This window comes from Callionymus lyra, chromosome 14 (assembly GCF_982586985.1).
Source record: "Callionymus lyra chromosome 14, fCalLyr1.hap1.1, whole genome shotgun sequence".
In the NCBI taxonomy this organism is placed as follows: domain Eukaryota; kingdom Metazoa; phylum Chordata; class Actinopteri; order Syngnathiformes; family Callionymidae; genus Callionymus; species Callionymus lyra.
In genome coordinates, this window is record NC_141831.1 from 15,000,101 (window position 1) to 15,017,435 (window position 17,335).

At 38.9% G+C, this 17,335-nt stretch overlaps 1 protein-coding gene across 1 annotated transcript in view; it reads right to left on the reverse strand.

The window, feature by feature from the left end:
* flrt1a (fibronectin leucine rich transmembrane protein 1a) overlaps window positions 1-16,625 on the reverse strand; it is a 37,882-nt gene extending 21,257 nt beyond the window's left edge. Inside the window, exon 1 of the mRNA XM_087807662.1 lies at window positions 16,351-16,625. The gene's annotated coding sequence lies outside the window, so the exon portion shown is untranslated. The remainder of the gene's footprint in view (window positions 1-16,350) is intronic.
* Between the last annotated feature and the right edge of the window lie 710 nt (window positions 16,626-17,335).

Here is a 17,335-nt window from a genome sequence, read left to right on the forward strand (position 1 = left end):
ATATTTGGCTTATGATACGATTCAATATGATATATATTTGCCTTATGATATGACTCAATACGATATATATGTGGCTTACGATACGATTCAATACGGTATATTCAGGTCAGGATACGATTCGCTAAGATATATTCAGATCACGATACGATTCAAAACAATATATTCAGATCACGATATGATTCGATACGATATATTCAGCTCACGATATGATTCGCTACGATATATTCAGCTCACGATATGATTCGCTACGATATATTCAGCTCACGATATGATTCGCTACGATATATTCAGCTCACGATATATTCAGCTCACGATATGATTCGCTACGATATATTCAGCTCACGATATATTCAGCTCACGATATGATTCGCTACGATATATTCAGCTCACGATATGATTCGCTACGATATATTCAGCTCACGATATATTCAGCTCACGATATGATTCGATACGATATATTCAGCTCACGATATGATTCGTTACGATATATTCAGCTCACGATATATTCAGCTCACGATATGATTCGCTACGATATATTCAGCTCACGATATATTCAGCTCACGATATGATTCGCTACGATATATTCAGCTCACGATACGATTCGCTACGATATATTCAGCTCACGATATATTCAGCTCACGATATATTCAGCTCACGATATATTCAGCTCACGATATATTCAGCTCACGATATGATTCGCTACGATATATTCAGCTCACGATACGATTCGCTACGATATATTCAGCTCACGATATATTCAGCTCACGAAATGATTCGATACGATATATTCAGCTCACGATATGATTCGCTACGATATATTCAGCTCACGATATATTCAGCTCACGATATGATTCGCTACGATATATTCAGCTCACGATATATTCAGCTCACGATATGATTCGATACGATATATTCAGCTCACGATACGATTCGCTACGATATATTCAGCTCACGATACGATTCAATACGATATATTCAGCACAGGATACGATTCAATACGATATATTCAGCTCACGATACGATTCAATACGATATATTCAGCTCACGATACGATTCAATACGATATATTCAGCTCACAATACGATTCAATACAATATTTTCAGCTCATGATACAATACTTCAGCTCACAATACGATATCATACAATATATTGGGCTCGCGATACGATATATTCATATTCAAAAATCAGCTTTAAAAGCAGCTGGAGCCGGCTGTCGATGCTATCCTCTCATCCTCAGTCATTGCTGGGATCTTGCTTTCTGCAGGTCTGAGTCACAACATTTGTGCAGAGGTTCTCCTGGTAAAACATCTGTTGCTCCGCAACACTGTACTTTACCCAGTAAAATGAGTTTTTGTACTAGAAAATGGAGCTACTACGAAATAACCATTTATCAGCAGATGTGAAGAACCTTCCTTCAATGCAGACCTGACGTGGGTTGAAAGACGAACACAAGGGCACAGATTTGCAGCGCAGGTGGTGAAACTAATTATTCCGTTGACGTAGACACTTAGAAAACAAGTGAAAAAAGGACAATCTTAGCATTAGAATCATTGGACTCGCATGGAAGGAGACTCAACCTTTTTTTGATCTGTGTTTGTCTTCTGAGCCAGATATCGTTCTCACGAGAAGTTGAACACAAATGAAAGTGTACTACCCTGAGTACACACATTCTTTCCAGGCCTCCTTTAAGGGTCATTGGGAGATTCAAGTCGAGTCTGAGTGACGGGACGTAAACATTGATCCTTGGACTCGTAAAGACGTATTCCAATAACTACTTAAACCTGAAAATGACTTAAACAAGTAGTGGGCGGAGCAGGAGGAGCAATCAAGGGTTTGAAATCCTCCTCAACTGGAAGAACAACAAATAACAATTCACTGTGTGATTTTCTATTATTTGATTGATTTTTTAATGGGGTTTTTTCTGTTGGTACAAAAATAAACATTGTTAAAGTGATGTAATTACGCATATAAAGTGTCTATATTTGTGTAAATATTTTTGTTAGCAGCCTTGCTAACAAAAAGGAGACACCAAAGGGTTGATCCAAGATGTGGAAATGTTGCCTCAAGACTAATGAAACATGGACAAAAACAAGGGCTGAGAAACATGATCCTCCACCTGCTGGGATGGTAAAAAAACAAAATGGATGGAGAAATGTTCCTTTAGATATAAAAATAAGTACTATTATGAATCTTTTGGGAAGTTTTCTTAAGAATTTCGTGTGATGACTAGGTAACAGCCGGATTTCTGTGGTGGTTTTTGAGTTGACTTTCTGGACTAAGACTAGTTAAAGAAATACTAAAAGGTCATCCTTTTTTGAGTATTGTTTTGATTGTTAAAGCGCTTTGTGACCCTGGTCTGGAAAAGCACTATATAAATAAATATTACTTACTTACTTAATGATAGAAAAACTGGATGATACAATCTGGAGCCTGTTGCTGTTGAGGTGGCTTAGATCTCCGTAGCAAAGGCCAAGTAGGACCAACAGGGAGTGTCAAAATAAAATCACGAGACAAGACATTTTGTTTCCTTCATGGTCTCTCTTTGTGAAATGTTTCTCCAGTCGTAACCATTTTGTCATTTAATATATCAAGTTGTGTGATGTCATTCTTTTGTTAGAATCTTTATCATCCTCATCATCCCCTTCAGTATCTTCCTCCTCCTCAATCTCTTCATCATTTTTCATCTTCTTCCTCATGCTACTCCTATCGTCCTTCTCTTTTCTTCTCATCAATGTAACCCTCTTCATTCTCCGCCTCCTTCTCCTGTGCTTCATCATCTCCTTCTCATCCTCCTCCTCTACATCATCTTCCTCCTCCTCACCATCCTCCTCTTTCTTCTTATCATCATCCCCCCCTTCATTCTCCTCCTCCTCATCCTCCTCCTCTTCCTGCGCTTCATCACTTTCTTCCTCATCCTCCTCTAGATCATCTACCTCCTCCTAGTCCTATTCTTCCTCCTCATAACTGTTTATCATCCTCCTCTTTCTTCTCATCACCCTCACCCTCTTTATTATCCTTCTACTCTTCCTGTGCTTCATCATCTTCCTCCTCCTCATCCTCACCATCCTCTTTATCATCCTCCTCTTCCTTCTCATCATCACCACCCTCTTTATTCTCCTCCTCCTCCTTCTCTTCCTGCGCTTCATTATTTTCTTCCTCATCCTCCTCCTCTACATCATCTTCCTGCTCCTCATCATCATACTCTTTATCATCCTCCTCTTCCTTCTCATCATCCCCCTCTTCATTCTCCTCCTCCTCATCCTCTTCCTGCACTTCATCACTTTCTTCCTCATCCTCCTCTAGATCATCTACCTCCTCCTCCTCCTAGTCCTCTTCTTCCTCCTCATAACTGTTTATCATCCTCCTCTTTCTTCTCATCACCCTCACCCTCTTTATTATCCTTCTACTCTTCCTGTGCTTCATCATCATCTTCCTCCTCCTCATCCTCCTCCTCCTTATCCTCCTCCTCTTCCTGTGCTTCATTATTTTCTTCCTCATCATCCTCTTTATCATCCTCCTCTTCCTTCTCATCATCATCACCCTCTTCATTCTCCTCCTCCTGATCATCCACTTCATCCTCATTGTCATTCTCCTCCTCATCCTCATCACCATCATTATCTTCCTCTTTTTCCTGCTCTTAGTCTTCTTCCTCATCCTCCTCCTAGTCCTCCTCTTCCCCCTCATAACTCTTTATCATCCTCCTCTTTCTTCTCATCATCCACACCCTCTTTATTCTCCTCCTACTCCTCCTCTGCTTCATCATCTTCCTCCTCATCCTCCTCTTCCTGCGCTTCATTATTTTCTTTCTCATCATCCTCTTTATCACCCTCCTCTTCTTTCTCATCATCATCACCCTCTTCATTCTCCTCCTCCTGATCATCCACTTCATCCTCATTGTCATTCTCCTCCTCATCCTCATCACATCATTATCTTCCTCCGTTTCCTGCTCTTAGTCTTCTTCCTCCTCCTCCTACTAGTCTTCCTTCTCCTCATAACTTATCATCCTCCTCTTTCTTCTCATCATCCTCACCCTCTTTAATTCTCCTCCTACTCCTCCTGTACTTCATCATCTTCCTCCTCCTCATCCTCCTCCTTTAAATCATCTTCCTCCTTCTCATCATCATCACCCTCTTCATTCTCCTCCTCCTGATCATCCACTTCATCAGCATCCTCAGTGTCATTCTCCTCCTCATCACCATCATTATCTTCCTCTTTTTCCTGCTGTTAGTCTACCTCCTCCTCCTCCTCCCAGTCCTCTTCTTCTTCCTCATAACTGTTTATAATCCTCCTCTTCCTCCTCCTTTAAATCATCTTCCTCCTTCTCATCATCATCACCCTCTTCATTCTCCTCCTGATCATCCACTTCATCATCATCCTCATCGTCATTCTCATCCTCATCAGCATCATTATCTTCCTCTTTTCCCTGCTCTTAGTCTTCTTCCTCATCCTCCTCCTAGTCCTCCTCATAACTCTATCATCCTCCTCTTTATTCTCATCATCCTCACCCTCTTTATTCTCCTCCTACTCTTCTTGTGCTTTATAGTCTTCCTCCTCCTCATCCTCCTCCTATACATCATCTTCCTCCTCCTCATCCTCACCATCATCTTTAATATCCTCCAATTCCTTCTCGTCATCATCACCCTCTTTTTTCTCCTCCTCATCATCATCATCATAATCAACCTCTTTATTCTCCTCCTCATCATCATCCTCCTCATAGTCATCCTCCTCATTATTCTCACCCTCATTATCTTCATCATCATCTGGCTGTAAGTCATTGTATGAGTTCATGTATTGTCTGCATGTGTATGTAATGTTGCGTGTTAAGATGACCATGACCATAGAGAGGAGGTGTGTGTGTGTGTGTGGGGGGGGGGGGTCCTTATTACATGTTCTGTGCTGCGAGTGTTGCAGCAAAAGAACAAAGAGCAGCAAAAGGAAACAAACAGTCGGCCACAGTCAAATGTGTATTTTTCTCAAATGACTTGGCAAACGTGTACACTGGGTTGGCGTGCGCTCTGTACCCTACTGACTGCCAGCTGTCACTCAGAATGAAGGAAAGATGGAGGGGGGGGGGGGGGTGGTTAGCAGATTAAAGGAGCAGCGATGACGCGAGGACCAGACCAAAGCTTTCTTACTTCTTGTTCCTCACTTTTCTACCTGATGATGCCAAAACACATGAGAGGAAAAAGAAGAAGGGAGATAAACAAGGGGGATAAATAGAGCCATTTCCTCGAGTTGATGTCCAAAATAGCCAAAGATTCCAGATACAAGTCTGGGATTCAAAATGAGCTCACAGTTCAGGAAGGAAGGATTCTTTCTAGAAAGACGAGGAATGATCTTCGTCAAGGAATCTCTCTGCACCGTCCAACTACAACTGATGCAACGGCTGGTAAATGATGGCAGAGCAGAACAACAAACACTTTTTGGGAAAAGAGGAAAAGAAAAAAAAAAAAAGAGGGATCCTCTTTTTTTTGTGATGAATACAGAGTTTGGTGAAAGTGCAGCCAGCTGCGCGAACAACAAGGCACACAAGATGTGATGTCACGACTTCTCGCTCCCTTTTCGACTATCAATCAATGGAGTCACAGTTGCTTGTTTCTCGGAGAGGAAAGTGTCGGCGGAGCTGTTGCAGTGAAAGAGCTGCACGTGAGCTCAACGTGGATTTAATGTGAAGCTGCTGGATTGTGTTTGCTGCTGCAGATTTACACATGATTACTTTTCTTCATACTGCAGCGCTGCTTGTGTGTGTGTGTCTTTGTGTATGTATGTGTGTGTGTGTGTGTGTGTGTGTGTGTGTGTGTGTGTGTGTGTGTGTGTGTGTGTGTGTCTTTGTGTATGAGTGTGTGTGTGCCTTTGTGTATGTATGTGTGTGTGTGTGTGTCTTTGTGTATGAGTGTGTGTCTGTCTTTGTGTATGTATGTGTGTGTGTCTTTGTGTATGTCTGTGTGTCTTTGTATGTATGTGTGTGTGTGTGTGTCTTTGCATGTATGTGTGTGTGTCTTTATGTAGGAGTGTGGGTCTTTGTGTGTGTGTGTGTTTAGATGCGCGAGTGTTTCTCAGTGTGTGTGTGCTTGTCTTTGTGTATGTGTTTTTAGGTGTGTGAGCGTGCGTGTGCATGTGTGTGTGTGTAGGCATGTGAGCCTGTGTCCTAGTGTGTGTGTCTGTCTGCGAGTGTAGGTTTGTGTGTTTGTCTCTGGGTGTGTAGGTGTCCGTTTCTGTGTGTTTGTCTATGTGTGTGTCTGTAGGTGTGTGTATCTGTCTGTGTGTGGGTTTGTCTGTGTGCATTGGTCTGTCCCACTGTATGTGTCTCATATCTCTGTGTATGTGTGTGTATGCGAGTGTTTGTGTATGTATTTGTGTGTGCAGGTAGGTGTGTTTGTCTGTCTATCCGTGTGTGTGTTCGAAGGTATGTGCATATGTCTGTCTTTCTGTGTGTGTATGCGTCTATGTGTCGGTTTGCGTGTGTGTCTGTCCCACTCAGGGTGTCTCTGTGTGCATGTGTGTGTTTATGTATGCATGCGTGTGTGTAGGTAAGTGTGTAACTGTGTGTTACACTGTTTTCACTGCCTCTCTGCGTGTGTGTGTGTGTGTGTTGGTTAACATTCTGGTTGCAGTTTGAATGAAAACAGGATTTTAACTTCATAGATGACAGTATTACAGAACGACAAATATGACGACACAACACAATTAAAAGACATCAACACAGTCAGAGACACACTTAATTCAGCTGGTTTTTCACCAGCATCTTCTGCAGGAGACAATCTTGGTGAGCTGTCGAGAGCCAGATATTGAAAAGTGTCATCACTGATAATGACCCCACATCCTCGCCCAGCTTTCATCTCGACCGAGCTTTCATCCGAGCATGAACTCGGCACTCGGCAGCAACAATCCGAGCAGAACCACTCAATCAATCCCACTTCAGACCAGAATCATATTAAAATGCACCAAAAATAGTGTTTTTTTTAAGTGCTATGACGAACTGAGTGAGAACATGGCAGAGAGGAATTTGATGTTGATCATACATCAGCATGAGATGTTATCAGGGAGAGATAAACTAAGAATGATGTCACAGTTGTTTTTTACAGAGCAAACATTTTGATGAAAAACTTGCATTTTAGGAATTTTGTACTTGAAGAAAACAAGACCTGGTGCATAAATAGAAAATACATTGATTTATATTGTAGCCAAGACAGAAGCATGCAAAATTAAAAATAAACCTGAAGTTAATCTTAACTTGAAGTTAAACTAAACCTAAACATTAATCTAAACCTAAACCTGATGTTGACCTAAACCTAAAGTTAAACTAAACCCGAACCTAAACCTGTATATAAACCTAACCCTTAACTTAAAACTGAATCTTAGCCTGAATCTTCACCTAAAAATAAACTTAGACCTGAACATAAATCAGAAGCTGAACTTTAATCTTAACCTGAACTTCAACCTGAACATAAACCTGAACCTAAATCTGAATCTTAGCCTTAATCTTTAACTGAACTGAACCTAAACATAAACCTAAACTTAAATCAGAAGCTTAACCTTAATCTTAACCTGAATTTAAACCTGAACCTGACCCATAACATTTTTCTTGATACATGCACAACTGAGGTAGAGTACCTGGGACAGATCCAGGACATTCTTGGGGTATTTGTTCTGAAAACACCTCAGTATTCCTAGATTTTCTTTCGCAAAAATGGAAGTGTCTTTCCTTGTATTCTAAATAAATGTATAGATGGATGAATTCAGAAATGATTGAAAAAATTTTTTTTTTTTTTATAGGAATGTCAGATGATGTCGTACCACATGTTGCTTTAGATGTTTCACTCAAGTTTGCTCAGATTCCAAAATTACGTTTTCGTAGTGTACATCAGTTAAGAAAACGATCCCTCGAACCAAAAGTTTATTTTTGACAGAGTCTAAATAAATTAGTGATGCACAGATCAGTATAAATATCGTCCTGGGCCAAGGTCAGGGAGGTGTCAGGAAGGGCATCAAGCCAAATGCCTGAGAATGAAAATAGCAGATGGCAGATCAGCTGTGGCGGCGCCCGAAGAGGTAGAAATAGAAAAACACACAGAGGATGGAAAGATCCAGTGACAGGAAAAATTTGACCAGGATGACTCAGTTTGTGTTTATCATCTCAAGAATTTCACTCTGCCTGCTGAGAGATTGTTTTCCTGATCCCATTAAAGGTCTTTAAAATCCCACGTTTTTCCCGCTGATGTGACCCGTTTGACTCGTCCAATTCATCTCCGCCTCCCGACGGTTCAGGGTCATCAGCCGCTGAAGCCAATTAACCGATGCCGGACACAGACTGACATTCAAACTCAATTATCTGGACAAAAAAACACTGCACGCATTAAAAAGAAAATGTTGTGGTTAACAAGAGTTCATGCTGACGCCACTTGTGCGTTTATTTATATGCCATTTCAAAGCCCTCTTATTTTCATTTTGATTGTAATGGGAGAGAAAAAAAAAAGTTATTTTATTTTCTATTCAATCTGTCACACCGAACCATTAAATCTACAGCAAGAAATTACCTCTTGGTGCGTTTGTAACAGCAGGTGTCTTTTGATGTCAATTCAAACCGTTTCCGTGGTAACTGTTTGTTATTTTTATATTAAACAAGCGCGTTTGTTGTTGCTGTCCATGGTCCTGATTCATTTGTGCAAACAGTCTCAGACCTTCATTCGCTCCTTAATAATCTCAATACTGCAAACCATTTAGCAAATCTGAGACTGTTATGGGGAAAAACCGTATTCCAGATGAAAAATATTCGACTAACTAGCATTTTATTCATTTTCAAATTCTCACAATCAACACACACAATACACAAAAAAAGGGAATAAGGACAAATAAATATTCCTCTTGCAAAAATATGAATAAAACAACAACAAAAAAAAACATATCAGGCATAGAGTCACATTTTGAATGCCAAAATCAACTCAGGTCAACAAATGTCCTTCAACAGGTACCTGGTCTTGTCTATTCAAGCCAAGTTGAGAATGTATTTTATAAATGTGTTACGTGGCAGAGAAGCAGCAGACTTGAGCAATACCAGATGTTTGACTTCAATGCTACAGTTGCTCCTTAATTTAGTCGATATGAACTGGAGACACGATACGTCTCAGTCTCTGGTACATTTACACGAAACAGCTGCACAAACCAAATGATCTTGATGTCAAATTTGAGTCTAAAGAGGTCGGTATTCACTGCATCATGAACAAAAATCACATGTGCTCCATTTGCATGCCTTACAAAGTTATTACGAGGCTCCATTATGTTTTACATCATGGCTGTTACGTGGGGAAAATGTCGTTTTCTTAATGTCCATTTCATGCATCATCGCCGGAAAAGACTAGTATTTGTATGCAAGTTCAATTACATGCTAGAATGCATAGCTAGAATGGACAGAAGCAGGTCGAAGTGCTTATTATTTGTGTTTTTCAGAAACCCACATACAACAAAAAGACAATAACCGTGTTTTTTACTACACAGACGACCTAATATTCAGTATAGATACAGTATATGCGAATAATAGTACGGTACAAGCTCAAGAGATGATTAAAGCGTCTCCTGATGAATTAGCGTTTCAACACAGTAAACAAACATGTTTTTCTTTTTACAATAAACCAATAAATCAGAATTTAAAACAACTGTGTGGCTAACATCCAATGCAAGGTTGATTCGTCACGTGGCCATTTGCCTCTTTCTAGAAATGTTTACCAGCACTTTCATCATAAACATCCAAAAATGATGATTTTAGACAAGTTCCAAAAAACGAAAAGGAATCTCAAGTAACAATAACTTAACATGTTCCTCTCGTGAGCAAGTGTGCTAGCATGAATTGACCATGAGTTTCATATACATGTAGGCGCCATCACAGAGTGCGAACACTGATATCCTGAGACGCCGTTATGATGTCATCATAAGTAGCCGATTCATGTCAATGTAAACAACATCTTATCTTCCATATCGGGCAAGAAATGCGTTGGCAGCTGTGAATGTATAAGCATGTACTCAGTCCCAAAAGATCTTTTAAAATAGGAAGAATCGGAAGCGATCCATGTTCATCTGTCAAGTGAAAGTCGTCATGGTTTCCTGAAGGTTGTGGTTCAAAAAAATACACCCACAGTACTACATTAATAATTTTACATAAATGGCTAAATTCTAACTAATGTCAATCAAAACTTCCTCCAATTTGTCAGTGGTTTAATTATTACGCTACAAAACGTTGTCGGCGTAAACAAGTAAAGTTCATGGTCCCCACGACCCAGTGCATCCAGAGCCTCCAGCCCTGCAAATCCTTCACTAACCAAAAAAAAGATTTGATTTTCCTCGAGTAGGAGTCCAAAAAAGAGAGCAAAAGAAAAACACTATGAAGAAAGTGAGGCAAGGATAGAAGAAATCTTAAACCTTTTTGAACACATTGTTTACATTCGTGTTCTGAAGCCTGTGTGCTTCATATATGTTTATGTTCGTCATTTTTATACTGTATATGTTTAAACCAATTTTATGTACCATTTTTTACTAGTTAACACTGTTATGTTTGTTTAATACATATTTTCATACGGGGTAGAGCTTTCCACAATTCTTAGTCGGATATTTATACTAGTGATGGGCTGGTGAAGCTTCATGAAGCAGTGTCATGTTGTTTACATGTCAGTAGGTGGCGCCATTAGTTTTAAAATGATGTGATCTTTCATAATGACAGTTGTTCAAAGCAAAGAAAAATTGACCAACATCTAGTGGGCTCTGATTATAATGAGGCTTCATCAGACCACTCATTTCTACCCCTGGACCTTGACACTCCGTTTCAAGGGGTAGGATGAAGGGCTGAGGGGTAGAATTGGGACGCAGCCCCAGTAAGTAAACACAGTAATACTTCTATTGATGAATCGTTTAAACCAAAAAAAAAGGAATCAACTAAGAACTGATTACGTTGATGAAGCAACATTTCAATCGGTAACTATAATCATACATCAACTTGATTCTAAATCAGACTTGCTACATCTGTCTACAGCAATTAAGGAACAACCGGAATAACCCATTCCATGTCTTCCTCTTTTATTTGCCTTCGGAAAAAGATGTGGGTTTGGAGTGTACGGACTTTTATCGCAGCCGCCGCTCTGCCAAACGACTGAGAATCATAAAAATTCAAGCATCTGATGCAAAGGACAGACAGCCACGTCACAATAAATGTCTGCATAAATCCAAGAAAGTCGCTGTTGCCAACTGGGCTGCAATGAGAGACACTAATAGCTGCATGAGAAGTAATACGCCGCACGTGATCCAACAGCCCGATTTGCATATGAATAAAATGATAATGGGCATTTACCGTCTGGGAGAGAAAGGATTTACAAGATGATGATTTTTTTTTTTGGCGAGATGTAGCGACGGCTCTGATCAGGCTGAGGTAGACACAGATCAAAAGGATTTGACACAAGCGGCTCTTCTTCTTGTCAGCCAACCGACCGACCGATCCTAGTGGGCCTCGCAGTTTGTCTGCAGTGGCTCACGGTGCCGTCGACCCAAACGTGCGACTAATCAATCCGTGGCCGGAGATGAAGCCAGTGCTGCACTGAGGTCTCCAGAGGAAGCTGAAGGATCTGAAAGGTCTTAGAAATATATAAAACCCATGATATTTCGGTTTATGTTTGGTTTGTAACCAACCACAAATAGCGCATATATTCACACAACTGAAGCTTTTACTCGTCACATAATGTTTTATCCAAGATTTAGCCAACGATTGTCAGGATTATTAGTGGTTTTCTTTCCTGTCTGCTGCTCCACAAACCGCCCATTTCTGCCGGAACGGCGAGAACGTTAACTTGTCATGTGTGATGAGTGCGTTCTCATCAATGTAATGGCGGTTTTAAGTTATGGGCAGAGAAGTAAAGCCATCTTGTTTTTGTTGTTTATCCAAAACGTTTATTGTATCAGCTTATTAATGTAAACATTTCAGCAGTAAACGTCCACAAGTGGACTAAGCTTTGCTGTTTACTGTGTAAAATGTTATTTCCTTTTTTTTTTTGGTCGGCTAGGATCAGATTCTTCACTTTCGCTAATAAAAATATCTATTCTTCATTGAACTATATATTTATTAAGAATCAGAATCCGAAAACTTGTATTGCCAGTGTTGTTGTGGTGACATTCAGAATATAAAAATGAACCAATACGAATGAAATAAAAAGAGATTCATAAAATACATTAAAATAAAATAAGAGACATTAGCAATTTAAAGTTTTAAAGGTTTCGGAATGAAATGGTTCTTTTTCTAACACATCATTACTCAACAGTGTAAAGTTATAATATTAACCGATAAAAATGGTTGAACATCTTTAATCTTATTTTCCATTACATCAGGTTCAGTCGTAGATTAACCAGCAAATCTAGTTGTAGAATAACGGTCATGGTTTATGATCTGCTGCTACATTTTTACTCTAATGTGTTAATGTGTTACTAATGTAATATGTGTTTATATTTTATGTAATTATATTTACACTCCCATTTATTTCCCTTCTCTTTCTCTCCTTTATGGACTTGAAAGTAAAGCATTGGAAATATATATATAAACTCAATATAAATATTTATAATTTAATAATGACAATATTGAAAGAGAAAATAAAGGTTAACATCTTAAAATGAAAAGCCTAAAGATACAATTTTGGATACAATATATTCATTTTTCAATTCAAGGTCCGACTGTTCCAAGCCCAAGGTGTTTATTTTGTCATGTTTTTAATCTGAAATAAACCTATTTTGAGCGTTCTAAGAAGAATGTTCTATACTAACGGCTGCGTCTGTCCAACATATCAGCGTGTACAACAGAATACATGGGTTGAAATATACAAATTATCATCATTTAAAATGTGTTTCAATTAGGGGAAAAAGCTGCGACATTTGATATCGCCAGCATTAAACCTTGAGCTTACTGCTCTATTCCTCCTCTGGGGTCAAGCCCGGATGTCACATGTGGAGGCTTAAATCAATCGGCGGGGTCACGATCAGATGATCTGAGCATCAGTCACGAGTCAATAACATCAATACGTCAAACGCAGGTAAGTAATCTCACTTTACGCAGCCAACTGCAATGAGCACTAATGAGTTTGGACGAGGTTTCTTCGCTGGCAGTGACGCTCGCAGATCTGGTCCAGGTTGCCAAGTAAGACTCGCAGGTCATTACTGAAAGTAAGCCGTGATGGTGATTGGCTCATTTACATTACCCTGCCTATGAACGACGTACATCATCTTGTAGTAATGTTCAAATGCACACCAAGGAATGGTGACTATTCCAACCACATAAATCCAACAGGTTTTTCTTTTTACTTCTTCTTCTGCCAAGCAACAAATATACCAGAAACAAAAAAAAGTCATTAAACTAAACCTTTGTGGGAGAAGTAATGACTTTAAGACACAGACAGAAAAACATGTCTAACAATAAACCATCGTAATCATCGATGACACTTCTAAATGTCACATTTTTCAAATGTCAAATTGAAAAATTCTCACACGCTGCGTACTCAATAGAGAAAAATGAAACGTTTACAATTTATAAAATGTCCGTCAACTGTGGAGGTTTTTTGTCAGATGATGCTCTAACTTTTTTATTTTAATTAAATTACATATTTACTTTATTGAAAAACAAACTTATTTATACCCTGGTGAAAACTCGATTCAAAATAAAACATCTACCAATGCAATTGAGCAGTTAACAGATACCAAAAGCACTTCGGAGTCAACTTTTTGAATATATATAAGAGAGAAAATCAATTTTGTCAAATAGAATAGACTAAAAATTTGGTGGACGTTTGAATGCATTTTAGTCTTATCTCATTTTATTTTAAGTATTTGGCCTGTTAAAGGATAAAATGAATAACACAACCAGCAATGCTAATAATGCTAAGCTAACAAAAACCTGCGTTGCTGCCGGAATGATTTTGACTTTTTTCTTTTATTTAAAAAAAGAAACAGCCATTGTGCATTGGAATGCTGAACTGTGTCTCATTTGTGCATCATAAACACAATCTTTGTGTATATGTATTGTGCTGACAGTTGCATGAACATTTTGTTCTCAAGATAAATGCGGGTTCTACAATCTATGTTGCATAAAAATGAGGGAAACAAATGTTTTATTTATTTAGAATCTTAATTTCCTTTTTCTGGTTTTATAAAAATCCTCAAGATTTATCAATCACAAACAAATGTGCGATCACGGTGGGCACGAGTCTGATAGATGCATTCATTCCACTAGCGTGGCCACATGACTGAGTGAATACTAAATGTGAGATTGGATCAGACGCGCAGAAGATTAATATTTATGAGGGAGGCGCTGCATGATTCTCGGGGAGGTGGTTAGCTCCTTTTCACACAGAATGTTTGCGACAAGAATGTAATGATGTCTCGTGATTACCTCGGCGAGGGAGGTCATTTGTGTGCGTTGTGTTTACCTGTCTGTCAAAAATAATGAACACACGAAATTCAATATATTTCAATTCATTTTCAGGATATTTTTTTAATGAGGCTTTAAACAAATGATTAAATGTTAGTTTTCTGTATTTATGCATTGATTTAGGAAGTTTTAAGGATTATTTTCTTTCACTTGTATGGCCTTTATTTGCTCCTGCACGCATATCTAAAATAATAATAATTATATGGCTTTATAAAACCTTCATGTATCTTTTGATAAAGTGGGATTACCACCAAGCTAAATGGTAAATCCTATGTCCAAATAAGTATATTAAAGAAATTTAAATTAGAGCGCTCCTGAGACAAGTTGGTGGCATCTGTGAACGTAAAAGCCTGTTCTTAATCCCAAAATATATGTTTTAGGATAATAAAAAGGAAGTTTAGGGAACAAGGCACAAATGGCATCATTTAATTTTAATCATCAGCCATTAGTTCACTTTTGGGAGACACTTCTATACAATAATCTTTCCACGTGAACAACCAACAGCTCAAGAAGATGTCAATATAACAGCAACAAAACAGAAGCAACAGTGTCAAAACTCGCCCTGGAAAAAAGGTCAATATTTATGTTTTTTGATGTAATGGAAGTTCAAACCAAGAAACAAATGGTGGATATATTTTCTGTATTTTTTGTCATCAGTATATTTGTCATTTGATTGATTTTTGTCCGTGAAACAAATGACGTCACTCCTTCGATAGTACCAACTGGCTCTTCTTCATCACTCCATCTTCTTACTTAAAAAGGATCCACAAACGTTCAACTTCACAGCTGTGCTTGTTTACATCTGTGGTTCAATCAATACGTCACAAACTGCAGCGTTTGAAACACTTAAGACAACAAAACATGTCATCTACATCACTTATTATTCATTCATGAAAACATTTTCTTCTCTTTTGCTATATGTACATTCAAGCGATGACATAATAGATGTATAAATGATTCCAAAAAATACATATAATCAGATATAAGAGGACAATATCATATTTTAACCAAACATATTGCTAGACAGGCTTGTAAACTGAATACAATGTGGATGTTTTTCTTTCATATAAATCCAATTAAACAATGGTAAGAACGGGAGCATGATTTTAAACCAGAATGAATAATGAATACCACGGGTATAAATAAATAAATGGTCGTTTCTGATACGCACAGATAAATCAATGCAATACAAAAAATTCCAGGACAGGTTGAGAAGAGACAAAGCACAACGTGACTCTTCTCAGGTCAATTCATAAGGAAGAAAAAAAAAATAACTAACACACTGACCAGTCCAGTGTCTTAAAAATACGACTTTTTTTTTTTACGTGAACACTGTCGTGTCGAGAGACTCGACTGAGGACCATTGATCCTCATGAATATTCATGAGCACCTTCCTGCTGATCCAATCATCTTAATCAATCCGCATACCTGATGAAGGGGGGCGTGGCTTCCCCCCCGCCAAAAAAAAATGTTACCTGAATGATGTAACGGCTTAAGATCAACTCTTAAAAGATTCAAATCTGAAGCCGATCCCGGTGGATCCCTTTTGTTCTCCTGCCTTGTTACGCGCGATCGAACACAAAGCAGCATTTTTTGTATTTTTTTTTTTGAGAAATGTTAGATTTTCACGGGGTTTTTTTTCGGTTTTTTTTTCCGAACCCACGTCCTGAGTGGGCCTTCCAAACCAGCACCGACTGCACGTATAGATCCGCCAACATGCACCCGCATTTCCCAGTCAGTGATGGCACAGTCGAGTGTATTGTCTCGCAGCCGAACATGGACGCACACTGGTGTGTGTGTGTGTGAGAGTGTGTGTGTGTGTTAAATGTCAATGAGACGTGATGCAGCGGCGACGATGAGCGACATATTGACAGACAAGCGCACATCAATCAAAGACTCACCTCCATCCAGGATGATGCGAGTCTTCTTTTTTTTTTGTTGTGTGTCCCGGCAGGTTCCCAGTCGTGTCCCCCCCCAAAGAACCAGGTGAGATGTCGATATAATCCCACACCACCCTCCAAAAAAAAAAAAAAAAAATGTGTTGAAGCTCCTCCGTGGACGCGCTCGCTCTCCCCGCTGCGTCACTCCACGACGGACAGGACTGGCAACTTGACGGATCCGACGCACCTTCCGAGACAATATGGAGCCCGTCAGCTGGATTCAGATACGCCCCGATGTGGCTCCCTTCTTTTTTTTTTGAAAAAGAAAAAAAAATCGGAGGGGTTGCGGGTGAGGACGAGGCGGAGGAAGAAGAGTGGGGAGGACAGAGGGATGAGAGGAGGAGGCTGTCAAAGCTTCTTTCTCTTCTACGTCATTTCATTAACACTTTCTCCAGTGACTTCTCTCAAGTTAAAACATACATAAGACCGAAACATTTACAGCCATGGTAGAATTTCACCTTTTTTATTTATAAGTCATGGTTTAATAATTGTGATACATGTCTTTTTTTCCCTCCTTTGTCAAGCTCTACATGATAAATTCATCACCTCTTACATCGAGGTTTTGTGTGGCAACAACAAATCCGACGCCAAAAATAGTTTTATGACATTCAAGTTTGAGAAGTTAAAGCTACAGGTCCAATAATTCCAAATACACTGATACAAAATGTGTTATTTTTCTTTGATTTATGTTCTTTATCTTTAGACTTAGATTGTATCATCTTGTTCTTTCTCTTTATTTCTCTTTGTTCTCTTATTTTATTTTTATTTTATTCATTTTATTTATTTTTTTATGAAAAATTGCTGTATTGCTGTGGCAAATTGGAAAAACAACAATTCCCCAACAAGACCTTCTGAGGGATCAATTAAGTTCTACCTAACCATTGTAACAGTTCATAATAAAAATACCACACCTGTTATAGGTCTATAGTTCAAATGACCGACATTA